Raw genomic sequence first — 15,910 nt, 5'->3', positions numbered from 1 at the left:
TCGTCCAGATCAGAAAATGAAACGGGGAAGTGGCTTGGCCACCAGTAATCTACTGCATAATTTCCACATTTTTTCCACGAATTCCTTTCCTGTGGGTGGGAGAGCGAGCGTATTGTATTTAAAACATTCGCCCTCCTTGCGTGCTGGTAAATGGATATTCGTTAACACGTTCCTGCGTTTAGCCAGATTCGTGGGAAGTACCCCATTGCACCCGAATTTTTTAGTTTTCACAGCAGAAATACACATTTGAACTTTTTGGACGTCAGTGGATACAAACCCACTACCCTCGCGCTGGTAATTTTCAATGCGCCCGGTGGACTCCTGAATCACATCCATCAAAGTATTTGCGATAGCTCCATCGCTGTGGACTTCGCGAGCAAGCGCCATAAAATGAGCTATGTGTGTGGTTACATCCCCTCGATTTTCTTTCATCATTAGAACGTCAGAACAAATGCAAAACCTAAAGGGTATTTTTGCGCTCGCAAAATAGCAATTATATTGTGGAGGTAGTTCATTAAATATTGTCGCAAGTCCTCCACTCTCTGATCGTGAACAGATGCCAATAGCACAAACGCTTTGACGATACCTCGAAATGTGCAATCAGTTTGAAAGATAGGCAGGAAGGAAATGTCCACATAGGGATGTGATCGCTCGACGTGAGCATGCACTGTGGCAGGTGAAATGTCTGGAGAAGATGGTGAATTCTCTTCCAATGGCTCATCATCCCCGATATCATGAGGATCAAAAATGCAGAACACGCATCTAGGCACTGAAAGAAAGAAGAAACACTAAGAAAACGTGCACCACAAAGCGTGGATAAAAAATACTTACTCTTGAAGCGAGCTCCGCACACCCCCGAAGTGATGCGAAGACTGCTGCCTCTTTACACATCCTCCCCATTTATATAGCGGCGACCTCGCTGCATGCCCAACATGCACGGGTGCGGCGAGTCGTCATAGCCTAAAAATAACCTGATCTGCATGTTCAAGGTCGCAGCTCGAGCTTTGCTTCACGTAATGCTCCGTACGCCTACACCATTGCCGCACCTGAGCGCAAAGTTCGCTCTCATCACATGTCATTCCGATATGCAAGTTGCTTTCATGAGCAGGCACACAACCATCCCTTTTTGTTCACAGTGGCTGTGGAACTTCAATAATATTACTTAAAAGAAACATATTGCAGTGAAATGCAGATTCATCTCAGACAGGAATTTCTACCCTCAGCGTTAAACCCTCAGATACCAGCATTTCTGCTCAAATAGCAAAATAGCTATGACTTCGAAAATGAAACACATGCTAACAAACTACCATCAACTGCTATCAGATAATTATTGCATAATGCTAAATACTCAATTGCATTGCCCCTGCGTGAAGAAAGCACAGGACAAGGGTACACACATTCACTTAACCGATGAGGGAAAAGGCTTAAGACCTCAGCAATAAGCGCAGAGTCACCACACATCGCTACGCAGCTAACGCAAGATAACAACAAGATACTAGCGGTGGGTAAGATTGTAACACTGCTAAACAAGCCCCAACATGCCATGCTGACGTCACAAACCGGGAAAAAAGCACACACGCGCGCGCACACAGCAGCTCAGGAATGCACAAGAAGAGGTGCTTTATTGGAATCTCTACTCCTGGCTCAGACACCAACATTTCTGCTGAAATACCCATAACTGCAAGATTAAGCACTGCTTACTTTATCAATATATCGAGCACTCAACAAAATCTAACAAACAAACAAACAAAAACAAACAAACCCACCTTCCGTGATAGAACACTATTCAGTTTTACCAAGTGATTTTCTTCTGCTTTAGCAGTGAAAGAAGAAAAGAGCCATGAAAAATTACACATACTTCTGCTTGAATAGCTATAACTGCAAAAAAAAGAAGAAAAACGAAGCACATGAAAAAAGGCACTAAACGGAGAAAAAGACACTCATTTCTGCTATCGGACAATTATTGCATGATGCTACATACACAGTCGCGTTGTCCCTGTGTAAAGAAAGCACAGGACAATGGTACACAAATCGAATTGGGAAAATCACTTCTACTCGCGCAGCATAATACGATATACGCTGATTTTTTTTTTTTTTTACGGCCGAAAATTGCAATGAGAAGCCACTGCTATGCAAGTGCAACAACTCTTATGTTTAAACCAACCCCCCCATTTCATGCAATACCACATAAATTTATCACTCGAGTCACACGCAAAGGCATACACAATGTACTTACTGGTTAAGTGGGGTCACAGTCGCACACACACACACACACAACACAGACACAACGAGCGACAGTGAAAAATAAGAAATTACACCCACTTCTGCTCGAATAGCAAAGTGTCAAACATGACAAAACACATTTTCTACCACCAGAAAATTATTAAACAGAATAATACAATATTCGCAAAAATTAAGCTTGTGTGGCAAACACACAACCTGAGGAACACACCCATTCACATCTGCTTTCTGAATTTGTTATACAGGCGTGAGCGATCCGATAAGAATAAAGCACGCTGCTTGGAGAAAGCATATCTCATGTGTAGCTCAGTCTACTCTATTGAAAATGCGATAAACCTTATTTTTCAAACAAAAAAAATCACAGTCGGCATAATATACGGCAATATCACTGAAGTCAAACACTTACTTGTCAAGTGGGGTCCCAGCTGCACAAACGCGCACGCACACTCACACGTTTTCAGTGCCTCACAACGAGCAAAAACCCAAAGTCTATTCACAGCCACATAAATTCATATTATTCATCACGTCAATAATTATCCAACCATCGTCAAAACGGGGAACACGCATATGCGGATGCGAAACAATAGGCCTTCCCGCCGGATGTAATACGATATCGCTAGTCGACCGTCCCAAAGCAAAAAAAAAGAAACACAGCATCTCAGGAATGCATGTTGCCTATACATCCAAGAACAGCGTGCAGCAATTATAATACAGAATGGGATTCATTTCTTTGTACTTTTGTTTGCTTGCATATAAATATTTCACAAGAAATATTACAGAGTGTAAAAGGAGAACAGCATTCGCTACACCCTGTAGCTCTTATCATTTTTAAACAAACCAGTTTTCATATGTTTATAACCACACTACCATTCACGAAATGGGGGAGTCACTAATGATCCAAATAAGATAAAATATCATTCCATCATCATTGATTGCAAACTTCACGCAGGAATAAGCAACTGCTCCGCGTCGTATTTTTCTTTTAAGAAACACCAAATAGACTCAATCTCGCCGTGTTAAACAGCAACGAAGACTAGGCAATTTTGTATTTATTTTTGTCGTTTCCAGCAGCTCATTACTTTGTGCGAGTCATCAAGAATTAAAAATTTCTGATCTGCTGCTGTTAAAGTGATAAAACAGTGCCCTCGAAACGCGCCCCCACGTGAGCCGCATCTGGCCCGTTCACGCAGTTACGACACGCTTGACGCAATGACGCGCGCTCCATTATCGTTTCCCCGTGCGGGCACACTGTTTTATCACTTTAACAGCAGCAGATCAGAAATTTTTAATTTTTGATGACTCGCACAAAGTAATGAGCTGCTGGAAACGACAAAAATAAATACAAAATTGCCTAGTCTTCGTTGCTGTTTAACACGGCGAGATTGAGTCTATTTGGTGTTTCTTAAAAGAAAAATACGACGCGCAGAAGTTGCTTATTCTTGCGTGGAGTTTGCAATCAATGATGATGGAATGATATTTTATCTTATTTGAATCATTAGTGACTCCCCTATTTCGTGAATGGTAGTGTGGTTATAAACATATGAAAACTGGTTTGTTTAAAAATGATAAGACCTACAGGGTGTAGCGAATGCTGTTCTCCTTTTACACTCTGTAATATTTCTTGTGAAATATTTATATGCAAGCAAACAAAAGTACCAAGAAATGAATCCCATTCTGTATTATAATTGCTGCACGCTGTTCTTGGATATATAGGCAACATGCATTCCTGAGATGCTGTGTTTCTTTTTTGCTTTGGGACGGTCGACTGGCGATATCGTATTACATCCGGCGGGAAGGCCTATTGTTTCGCATCCGCATATGCGTGTTCCCCGTTTTGACTATGGTTGGATAATTATTGACGTGAGGAATAATATGAATTTATGTGGCTGTGAATAGACTTTGGGTTTTTGCTCGTTGTGAGGCACTAAAAATGTGTGAGTGTGCGTGCGCGTTTGTGCAGCTGGGACCCCACTTGACAAGTAAGTGTTTGACTTCAGTGATATTGCCGTATATTATGCCGACTGTGATTTTGTTTGTTTGAAAAATAGGGTTTATCGCATTTTCAATAGAGTAGACTGAGCTTCAAATGATATATGCTTTCTCCAAGCAGCGTGCTTTATTCTTATCGAATCGCTCACGCCTGTATAACAAATTCAGAAAGCAGATGTGAATGGGTGTGTTCCTCAGGTTGTGTGTTTGCCACACAAGCTTAATTTTTGCGAATATTGTATTATTATGTTTAATAATTTTCTGGTGGTAGAAAATGTGTTTTGTCATGCTTGACACTTTGCTATTCGAGCAGAAGTGCGTGTAATTTCTTATTTTTCACTGTCGCACGTTGTGTCTGTGTTGTGTGTGTGTGTGTGTGTGTGTGCGTGCGACTGTGACCCCCCTTAACCAGTAAGTACATTGTGTATGCCTTTGCGTGTGACTCGAGTGATAAATTTATGTGGTATTGCATGAAATGGGGTTGGTTTAAAAATAAGGCTTGTTGCACTTGCATAGCAGTGGCTGCTTATTGCAATTTTCGACCGTAAAAAAAAAAAGAAAAAAAATCAGCGTATATCTTATTATGCTGCGCGAGTAGAAGTGATTTTCCCAATTCGATTTGTGTACCATTGTCCAGTGCTTTCTTTACACAGGGACAACGCGACTGTGTATGTAGCATTATGCAACAATTGTCCGATAGCAGAAATGAGTGCCTTTTTCTCTGTTTAGTGCCTTTTTTCACATGCTTCGTTTTTTTTTTCGTTTCTTCGTTCTTTTTTTTTTTTGTTGCAGTTAGTTATTCAAGCAGAAGTGCGTGTAATTTTTCCTGGCTCTTTTCGTCTTTCACTGCTAAAGCAGAAGAAAATCACTTGGTAAAGCTGAATAGTGTTCTATCACGGAAAGTGGGTTTGTTTGTTTGTTTGTTAGATTTTGTTGAGTGCTCTATATATTGATAAAGTAAGCAGTGCTTAATCTTGCAGTTATGGGTATTTGAGCAGAAATGTTGGTGTCTGAGCCAGGAGTAGAGATTCTAATAAAGCACCTCTCCTTGTGCATTCCTGAGCTGCTGTGTGCGCGCGCGTGTGTGCTTTTTTCCTGGTTTGTGACGTCATCATGGCATGTCGAGGCTTGTTTAGCAGTGTTACAATCTTACCCGCCGCTAGTATCTTGTTGTTATCATGTGTTAGCTGCGTAGCGATGTGTGGTGACTCTGCGCTTATTGCTGAGGTCTTAAGCCTGTTCCCTCATCGCTTAAGTGAATTTGTGTACCCTTGTCTTGTGCTTTCTTCACGCAGGGGCAATGCAATTGAGTATTTAGCATTATGCAATAATTATCTGATAGCAGTTGATGGTAGTTTGTAAGCATGTGTTTAATTTTTGAAGTCATAGCTATTTTGCTATTTGAGCAGAAATGCTGGTATCTGAGGGTTTAACGCTGAGGGTAGAAATTCCTGTCTGAGATGAATCTGCATTTCACTGCAATTTGTTTCTTTTAAGTAATATTATCGAAATTCCACAGCCACTGTGAACAAAAAGGGTGGTTGTCTGCCTGCTCATGAAAGCAACTTGCATATCCGAATGACATGTGATAAGAGCGAATTTTGCGCTCAGGTGTGGGAACCGTGGAGGCGGACGAAGCATTACGTGAAGCCAAGGGCGAGCTGCGACCTTGAACATGCAGAGCAGGTTATTTTTAGGCTATGACGACTCGCCGCACCCGTGCATGTTGGGGCATGCAGCGAGGTCGCCGCTATATAAATTGGGAGGATGTGTAAAGTGGCAGCAGTCTTCGCATCACTTCGGGAGTGTGCGGAGCTCGCTTCAAGAGTAAGTATTTCTCATCCACGCTTTGTGGTGCACGTTTTCTTAGTGTTTCTTCTTTTTTTCAGTGCTTAGATGCGTGTTCTGCTTTTTTGATCCTCATGATACCGGGGATGATGAGCCATTGGAAGAGAATTCACCATCTTCGCCAGACATTTCACCTGCCACATTGCATGCTCACGTCGAGCGATCACATCCCTATGTGGACATTTCCTTCCTGCCTTTCTTTCAAACTGATAACGCATTTCGAGGTATCGTCAAAGCGTTTGTGCTATTGGCATCTGTTCACGATCAGGGAGTGAAGGACTTGCGACAATATTTAATGAACCACCTCCACAATGTAATTGCTATTTTGCGAGCGCAAAGAATACCCTTTAGGTTTTGCATTTGTTCTGACGTTCTAATGATGAAAGAAGATCGAGGGGATGTAACCGCACACATAGCTCATTTTATGGCACTTGCTCGCGAAGTCCACAGCGATGGAGCTATCGCAAATACTTTGATGGATGTGATTCAGGAGTCCACCGGGCGCATTGAAAATTACCAGCGCGAGGGTAGTGGGTTTGTATCCACTGACGTCCAGAAAGTTCAAATGTGTATTTCTGCTGTGAAAACTAAAAAATTCGGGTGCAATGGGGTACTTCCCACGAATCTGGCTAAACGCAGGAACGTGTTAACGAATATCCATTTACCAGCACGCAAGGAGGGCGAATGTTTTAAATACAATACGTTCGCTCTCCTGCACCCACAGGAAAGGAATTCGTGGAAAAAATGTGGAAATTATGCAGTAGATTACTGGTGGCCAAGCCACTTCCCCGTTTCCTTTTCTGATCTGGACGAATTCGAAGACAAAAACAAGATATCCGTTTACGTGTACGAGTACGTCGATCAGGGAGTGCACGAGTCGCGACCACCAAAACTCGAGTGTGAAAAGAAAATTCACTTATTATTCACTTATCAAGTCCCTCGAACGATTACTGATGAGAAACAATAGGTGTTTCGTATGCGAACGTCGCACGCGCTCTTTTAACGAGGAAAAGAGCATGGCGAAACATCGTCGCCTGTGCGGGGACGTGAACGAAATCTTATTGGAATTTTGCGAACCTGGCAAAAATTTTGTAGAATTTAATAAAATACAGTACAAGCAGCAGTACAACTACGTCGTCGCGTTGGACACGGAGAGCGTACTCGCGCCCAGTGGTGTTGGCATGCAGCGTCACGTCACCTCTAGCTTCTGTGCCGTGCTCGTGCGCACCCACGACTCGAAGGTGATGCGCGTCAGGACGCACCACGGTGAAGATTCCGCGAGGCAGTGCGTGAAGGCTTTGATGGAAATGCGGGACGAGATGGCTGCCATGAATGCCTGCCCCGCCACAATGTTGCTGAATGATGAGCAACGGGCCGAGCACAGAGCTGCCACCCATTGCGCGAACTGTAAACGGGAGTGCACGCGAGATCTACCCCGTGGCCGTCATCACGACCATTCCAAGCGATGTACTGCCGGGGACCCAAATTACATTGCGACGCTGTGCAGCCCCTGTAACGTGGCGTGCACGACGAGAGAAAAATTACCGATCATGGTGCACAATCTGGCCTACGATTTGGCCGGACTGCAGCGGGAATTTCACCTTCTCGGGTGGAAGCGAGCTCCGTTCATCGTTGCCAGTTCCATGGAAAAAAATTCGATCGTTCCGTGGAAACCGTCAAATCTATGGGGGGGGGGGGGGCAGAGGCGTTCCAATGGGTGAAGCAGGTATTTGGAGACGACTACGAAATTTTGCTTCGTAAAGGTGTATTCCCATACAGCCACGTTAATTCTTTTGCGGTGTACGACAAATTGGCTCTGCCGGCAAAATCTGCCTTCCGAAATGATCTCACGGGGGAGGATATAAGCGAGGAAGACTACCAGTATGCGCTGCAAGTATTTGAACGTTTTGGACGCTCGAATCTGAGGGATTATAATGCATTGTACCTGAAAACAGATGCCCTATTACATGTTGATGTAACGCAGCACTTTCGACGACTGTGCTACGACGCGCGTGGATTGGAATTGCTTCATTGTGTTTCTCTGGCGTCCTATTCGTAGCAATGTGCTCTAAATTACACGCAGGCAAAATTGGAGTTAATCATCGACGAGGACATGTACAGAACCATCGAATGGGGTGTTAGTGGTGGGCTCTGTCAGGCGAGCAGGCGTCATTTGCGGGCTAACTAACCTCTGTGTAGTGGCTATGATCCCGATAAAGAGGAGGTGTACCCCCCCCCCCCATATCATACATAGATTGCAACAATCTTTACGGATTCAGTATGGTAAAGCACCTCCCCGTCGGCGATTTCGAGTGGGTCGAGGATTTTAGCTCTGTGGATTTTATGCGTCACCCCACGGATTCGGAGGTGGGGTACGTGTATGTAGCGACTTGGAGTATCCAAAATCTATCCACGCTCTAACGCGGTACTTTCCCCTGGCTCCCGAGAAGGCGGTGGTCCCAAAGGAATGGCTCTCGCCATTCCAGCGAGGTCTTCTCGAAGAATTAATGTATCCGCCAGCTAACAGCAAAAAGCTGTTGCTGACGTGCAAGGACAAGGTCGAGTACGTCGTCCATTACGCACTTCTCGCACTCTACTGTAGATTGGGCATGAGGGTGACAAAAATTCACCGAATCCTAAAATTTCGTCAGGCACCATTCCTGCGTCCCTACATTGAGGACAATGTTGCCAGGCGCGTTGCCTCAGGCACGACGTTCGAAAACAATTTCTATAAAATCTCAAACAATGCGGTCTTCGGACGAACGCTTTCAAATAAATTTAACATGAGGGATATTCGAGTAGCCTTCGATGAGGAGACGGCGAGTCGCCTCGGGAGTCGGGCACAATGCGTGAGAATGGAAATTTTGTCCTCCGATTGTGTCACGTACGAAATGCGCAAAAGAAAAGTGCGATGTGATTTTCCCTTGCAGATTGGCTTCACGATTTTAGAACTGAGTGAATTAACCATGTACTCGTTCTACTACGAAACTCTGCTGAGCAAGCTCACTTGTCCGGTGATTACTTGCTACTTTGACACGGATTCTCTGATCCTCGGCCTATTCTGCAAGGATTACAAAGATCAGTTACGTGTGATCGCCGACGACCATTTAGACTTGTCTTCCTTCAATCGGGGTCATCCACTGTACAGCGAGAGGAATCGTGGTAGGCTTGGTGCATTCAAAAGTGAAACCGGTAGCATACCCATAAAGGAAGTAATATGCTTGAAAGCCAAAATGTACTCTATCAAACTAGCTGGGGGAAAACAAATTGCAAGAGCTAAAGGGGTCAAAAAGAACATTGTGCGCAAAGACCTCCTCCATGATACGTACCACAATACCCTGTTCAAGCACACTAGCGTATCGCACGAACAGGTGTCAATAGTGGGAAAGAAACAGTGCATGTACACCATCAGAAATGTAAAAGGAAGTCTGATGGCGTACGACGACAAACGATACCTCTACAATGACGTCGGCTCCTACCCATACGGAAGCTGCGAATATGGTAAGCTTGAGTGTATGACCGAGATAGCGTGATTTAACTGGGCATTCTTTCTCTCCTCAGATAATGCAGAGGATGAGAAGGAGTAGCGTCAGTTGGACCAGTGGAAGGATATGGTACCTCGTTCTCTTCTCGCTCGTCTCATGCACGCTGGCGCTGGACGCCTGCAACTGAAGACGCATGAAGCTCGAGAAGAATAAGCACACCTACCCGCTTAAATGCCCTGGTGATATCTTGACTATCACAGATTGGCATGTGGTATCTATGCGGTCCGACATTACGCTGGACAAGAACTCTACTGGATCGCTACGCACGTGCCTTCAACCACTGGACGTGAGCGTCCAGTGCACGTGGAATGTGTCAACTCACGGAGGATGAAACTTTTCTTAGCAGCTGTCCCAGAGACACCTACATGATTCGTCACTTCCGAGGAACCATGCCCAGCATCAAAGGAATCAATCTCTCCAAGACAGCCATGATGTACTCATTAAACGTTGCAATGTATTCCTTTTGTCTGTCTAAGATAGAGCTGTAGCGGGGTCACTGGGTTGGCCGATCAGCTGTCCTAGAAGGAGCCAATCAGCGCGAAGTGGATGAATCAATCAGCAATCAGTAGGTTTAGAGGGGCCAATCTGCGTGAAGTGGGCGGAGCCAAAAGGGGGTCTGTCAATCAAAGTGGGGTCATTTTGAACCAACCAGCGTGAAGGGGTGGAGCCAAAAAGGGGCCTGTCAATCGAAGTGGGGTCATGTCAAACCAATCAGCATGAATGGGCGAGCCAAAAAGGGGCCTGTCAATCAAATCGGGGGCACCAACCACAGGGATTAGAACTGGCTTGTGTTGGATTAGAACTGGCTGGTGTTGGATTAGAAATTCCTAGAACTGGATTAGAAAAAGGATGTTCTTATAGCGGTCCCCTTATAGTACTCATTATTGGTATGCAGTTTTTGTGTGTACACTCTGTATATACGAACGTTTCGTAATTGTTATTATATATTTCATTTTTGCTCTTTGCAATATCCCCTTATGTAATGCCCTTTGTAAGGGCCCTTAAGGTTTAATAAATTAAATGACATGAAATAAATTTTAGGTAATTAGTAATCTTGTAGTTGCATACTTTCTTCGAGAGGATGTCAGCCTGGCCATAGAACTCAACTGCAAAAACCGCATCTATGCTGCTCTCATGGGTTTTTTTATAAAAATTATGTAAGAGATAAAAAAAAACAAAAAACGCCTTATATATGCTTCGAAAAGGTTACTAATGCATGAGAGTCATGTGGATCTCTATTGAATAATGTACATCTAAACTATTTCTTTACTGATATGACAGTGAAATACTTCCCCTCAGATCCAGGTTTGACCCAAATTGGGGCAATATGGATCTGGAAAAGAATTCGTATCATCCACATTTAATCCAAATAGGTCATACCCTACAGCAATGTTGAAAATTGTACTGCACGCAGGCAGGTGTGACCATGAGCGCTTTTGGATAAGTAGCACAAGATTGTGCTGCACATTTTGAAGTCATACAATGCACACCTTTCTTAAAGGAGCACAGAAAGCGCTTCAGTCACGACAATTTTTTCAAACCAAGCAGTTAACCTGACTCATGGAGGAAAGAAGAATAGGAGGCGCCCCAATGGCTCTTCGACAGAAGAGAGAAGCATGGGGCAAGTGACGTGAGGATAGGAGGTGAGCTGTAGCTTCTTTGGAGCCATGCGAGGGTCATGTTACCTGAATAGCCCAATGAGGTCGCTTTCCACACGGGACTTTTGGGGCCACTTCGGCGCGCTACCACCACACCTCTCCAAGTATTCCGAAACTATGCGTTGGGGGCACCCATAGAGATGTATGTATCCGAAACCGGAAGGCGAGCGGTGATGTCACTAAAGTGGCCCCTAATCTCGGCTTAACGTCTCAGAGCAATAGGGCTCCTCCTCTCTTTCCTTCCTCCATGATCTGACTGCTAACACGCACCATGCGAAGTGATTTACTCGACAGATGCATACATATTGCGGAATTGAATTTTAAAAATCGCGACTGCGCGCAACAGTGGCAATGCCCGCAACTAGCCGCCGGAGTCGTTTTCACATCATCGCGGTGCAACCCGCTTTCTAGTTTGCTTGTTTGGAGAAGCGTCGCCTGCTACACACAGAGAGAACTGGGAGTAGAAACGAAAAAGAAAAAATGTGAAGAGCGCCGGCCCCAATTGGAGCGCGGTCTCTCTCGTAACCCTGATGACATCACAGTCCTCCTCGTTTCAGCCTGCCGCGCGAAGCGTGAACGCGCGTGTCAATGTTCGGGGGCGTTTTATTCCAAGAAAAATACTGCGTAGAGAGATTTTTTGTGTTAGTTGTCACGTCAAGTTACACCCTTTCGTAATTCGCCAGAAACAGAAAATCTTTTGGATGGCTTTCTGAGCTCCTTTAACCTAAAATAATAACAAAGACGGTTAAGAGCATCAGCTGTTTACTATATAGATTAAAAACAAGACTTTCGTGCAGTAGGCTGCACTTCTTCAGGTTTGAGGACCTGTTACAAGTGGTGAAGCATATATCAAAAAACCAAGTCACATGGTACAAGAGAAAAGGGTAAGGGTGAGGAGAACTCCAAACGCGATACAAATATCAACAAAAATGAAAATGAAAAACAAAACGCAATCAGTAGGAGGTGGCTCGACAAGGTCAGACAGACATACATACAGACGAGTCGGAGTTGTACGTGGAGGAAACCAGTGAACAGCACATGAATAGGCACAGCAGCCAGTTGGCACAAAAGGCTTTAGAATGCGTACGGGGAATTAGGGCTCAAGGGCGAAGGATTGAGGACACACAGCACCTTGATGGCTAAGAGCTTCCAGACTCTGGGAGAGTAACGCGGAGTTGGTGTCTTACTGATTGTGTATCATCGTGTATGATGTGAAAAATGGCAGACAAGTGATAATACAATAAATAGACTCATAGTGTAAAGGACTGTAATGGACCGCCGTACACGTTGATGCCGTGCGGCTGTAACGTTGCAAATTTCGAAATGAAAAAGGATTCTCGATTTTTGCGTTTGATGTCATTAGCGTACCCGGATTCTAAAATGGTGATAAGTATATGCGTATGCAGATCATGTCCCGGAAGATTAAAATGTAGCGATACAGGTGACTGCGTTTATTCACAATATCTGATTTATGGCCGTAAAATCTTTCACGGATGGTGTTACGTGTTTCGCCTATGTATTGTTTATTGCACAATTTGCATGTAATGAGATAGCAAACATTGAATGAGTTACAGTGAAGGGACTGCCGAATAGAGAAACCGAAACCATTAACAGTGCTACAGGTGGAGGTACATGTTGCAATAAATAAGCAAGTTTGGCAGCGGTTGCTGTTGCAAGGAGCGCAACCGGGACTCTGTTGATTATTGCGAGAGGAAGTGAGTAAGTCGCGTATGTTACGTGATCTCCGAAATGTAATAGTCGGAGCATTAGGGAAAATGTCTTTGAGATATTCATCGGCGTGGAGTATGTTTAAATGGCGTTTGAACACAGATCCTACATTACGGAGTGTGCGGTTGTAAGGTGTAATGAAAGTACATTTATTATGACTTGATGCCTTATTGGATTCACGAGAAAGCAACCTTTCCCTGTCTAGGGAGGTGGCTCTGGCTAGGGCATTGTCGATGAGATCGTCGGGATATCTACGCTCCTTGAAGTCATTGCACATGTCCTTTGGATGCTTCAAAAAATCTTGTGTATTGGAACATATGCGTTTTAAACGTGTGAGTTGTCCAAATGGAATGTTTCGCTTTTGGATATTAGGGTGATGGCTGTTGAAATGAAGGTACTGCCGTTTGTCAGTCGGCTTCTTATAGAGATCTGTGACGAGTTTATCCGACTCGAGAGAAACAGTGACGTCTAGAAAGTTGATTGAAGTACGAGAGTAGTTGCACGTGAATTTGATGGAATTGTGTCGTGAGTTAAAATGATCAAAAAATGAGAGTAGAGAGGTTTCGTCAGCTGTCCAGATGGCAAAAATATCATCAATGTATCGCAGGAATACTAATGGTGTCACTGGAAAAGACTCTAAGGCTCTTTGTTCAAAAAGGCCCATGAAGAGGTTTGCGTAATTGGGTGAAACACGGGAACCCATCGCTGCGCCCTGAACTTGGACATAATGTTTGTCGTTAAAAACAAAGTTGTTGTACTGCAAGACTAACTCAAGAAGACAGATAATGGTTTTAGTTTGAAGAAGATCAGACGGAAAGGAGGAAAGAAAAAGCTCTACAGCGTTGACACCTTCATCATGGGGAATATTTGCTTATAATGACGTCACATCCATAGTTACCAGTATAGCGTTGTTGAGGTTAGGAGAACTGTTATTAATGGAATTTATTTGGGCAAGGAAGTCGTTAGTGTCCTTTATATAAGAGGGCAGTTGTGGAGGAATATGCTTGATGCAGTGATCTAAGACGAGGGATATTTTCTCAGTCGGTGTATTAACACCCGAAATTATAGGTCTGCCAGGGTGGTTAATTTTGTGCATCTTAATAAGGAGATAAAAAGAACCAGGCGTGGTGTTCTTTGGCTTAATAAAGTCTGCTATATTGCGCGGGAGAGAGTTGTCTTTGGTAAGTTCTAAGATCTTCTTGTTGATTATTTGGCAGAATAATGACGTCGGGTCGCCATCAAGAGGTCTGTAAAAAGTCTCATCATCAAGGTGTTTGTTTGCCTCATCTATGTAGGCCGATGCATTCATAACGACTATTCCGCCACCTTTGTCAGCAGGTCTAATAATGATATCTTTACGTCTCTTAAGATTCAATAAGGCCGTCCTTTCTGCTTTAGATAAGTTAAAATTATTAGCGTTGTTATCAATGACAGTTAGGCATTTAATATCGTTATAAACCGCTCTAATGTAATTGTCAATCATGGGGCTTGTTTTCGACGGGTCTGGTGTCCAGCTTGAGGGTTTCTTAAATGGTGTTATCTCTGTATGTTCACTGCCGTGGAAAAACGTCTGCAGGTGCATTCTACGACCTAAGCTCAGAAGGTCATTTAGGATTTCGAAATTGTCAGTGCTGGGAGGGGTGGGCACAAAGGTGAGACCTTTGGATAACACATTTACTTCTGCTTTGTTTAATGGTACCATTAAACAAAGCAGAAGTAAATGAGCAGTAAAGTAAGAGAAGTAAAGAAAGGACGGCCTTATTGAATCTTAAGAGACGTAAAGATATCATTATTAGACCTGCTGACAAAGGTGGCGGAATAGTCGTTATGAATGCATCGGCCTACATAGATGAGGCAAACAAACACCTTGATGATGAGACTTTTTACAGACCTCTTGATGGCGACCCGACGTCATTATTCTGCCAAATAATCAACAAGAAGATCTTAGAACTTACCAAAGACAACTCTCTCCCGCGCAATATAGCAGACTTTATTAAGCCAAAGAACACCACGCCTGGTTCTTTTTATCTCCTTATTAAGATGCACAAAATTAACCACCCTGGCAGACCTATAATTTCGGGTGTTAATACACCGACTGAGAAAATATCCCTCGTCTTAGATCACTGCATCAAGCATATTCCTCCACAACTGCCCTCTTATGTAAAGGACACTAACGACTTCCTTGCCCAAATAAATTCCATTAATAACAGTTCTCCTAACCTCAACAACGCTATACTGGTAACTATGGATGTGACGTCATTATAAGCAAATATTCCCCATGATGAAGGTGTCAACGCTGTAGAGCTTTTTCTTTCCTCCTTTCCGTCTGATCTTCTTCAAACTAAAACCATTATCTGTCTTCTTGAGTTAGTCTTGCAGTACAACAACTTTGTTTTTAACGACAAACATTATGTCCAAGTTCAGGGCGCAGCGATGGGTTCCCGTGTTTCACCCAATTACGCAAACCTCTTCATGGGCCTTTTTGAACAAAGAGCCTTAGAGTCTTTTCCAGTGACACCATTAGTATTCCTGCGATACATTGATGATATTTTTGCCATCTGGACAGCTGACGAAACCTCTCTACTCTCATTTTTTGATCCTTTTAACTCACGACACAATTCCATCAAATTCACGTGCAACTACTCTCGTACTTCAATCAACTTTCTAGACGTCACTGTTTCTCTCGAGTCGGATAAACTCGTCACAGATCTCTATAAGAAGCCGACTGACAAACGGCAGTACCTTCATTTCAACAGCCATCACCCTAATATCCAAAAGCGAAACATTCCATTTGGACAACTCACACGTTTAAAACGCATATGTTCCAATACACAAGATTTTTTGAAGCATCCAAAGGACATGTGCAATGACTTCAAGGAGCGTAGATATCCCGACGATCTC

General features: G+C 43.6%; 1 long non-coding RNA gene across 1 annotated transcript; it reads right to left on the bottom strand.

Annotated features, from left to right (window-relative positions):
* Positions 1-592: 592 nt before the first annotated feature.
* Positions 593-1,846, bottom strand: LOC135374032 (uncharacterized). The gene is made up of 3 exons (XR_010416725.1): positions 1,767-1,846; positions 832-1,046; positions 593-769 (listed from the first exon to the last, which is right to left on the bottom strand). It is a non-coding gene; the product is annotated as an uncharacterized LOC135374032 (long non-coding RNA).
* Between the last annotated feature and the right edge of the window lie 14,064 nt (positions 1,847-15,910).

This window comes from Ornithodoros turicata, unplaced genomic scaffold (assembly GCF_037126465.1).
Source record: "Ornithodoros turicata isolate Travis unplaced genomic scaffold, ASM3712646v1 Chromosome39, whole genome shotgun sequence".
Taxonomy (NCBI): Eukaryota; Metazoa; Arthropoda; class Arachnida; order Ixodida; family Argasidae; genus Ornithodoros; species Ornithodoros turicata.
This window is presented reverse-complemented; position numbering and strand designations above follow the sequence as displayed.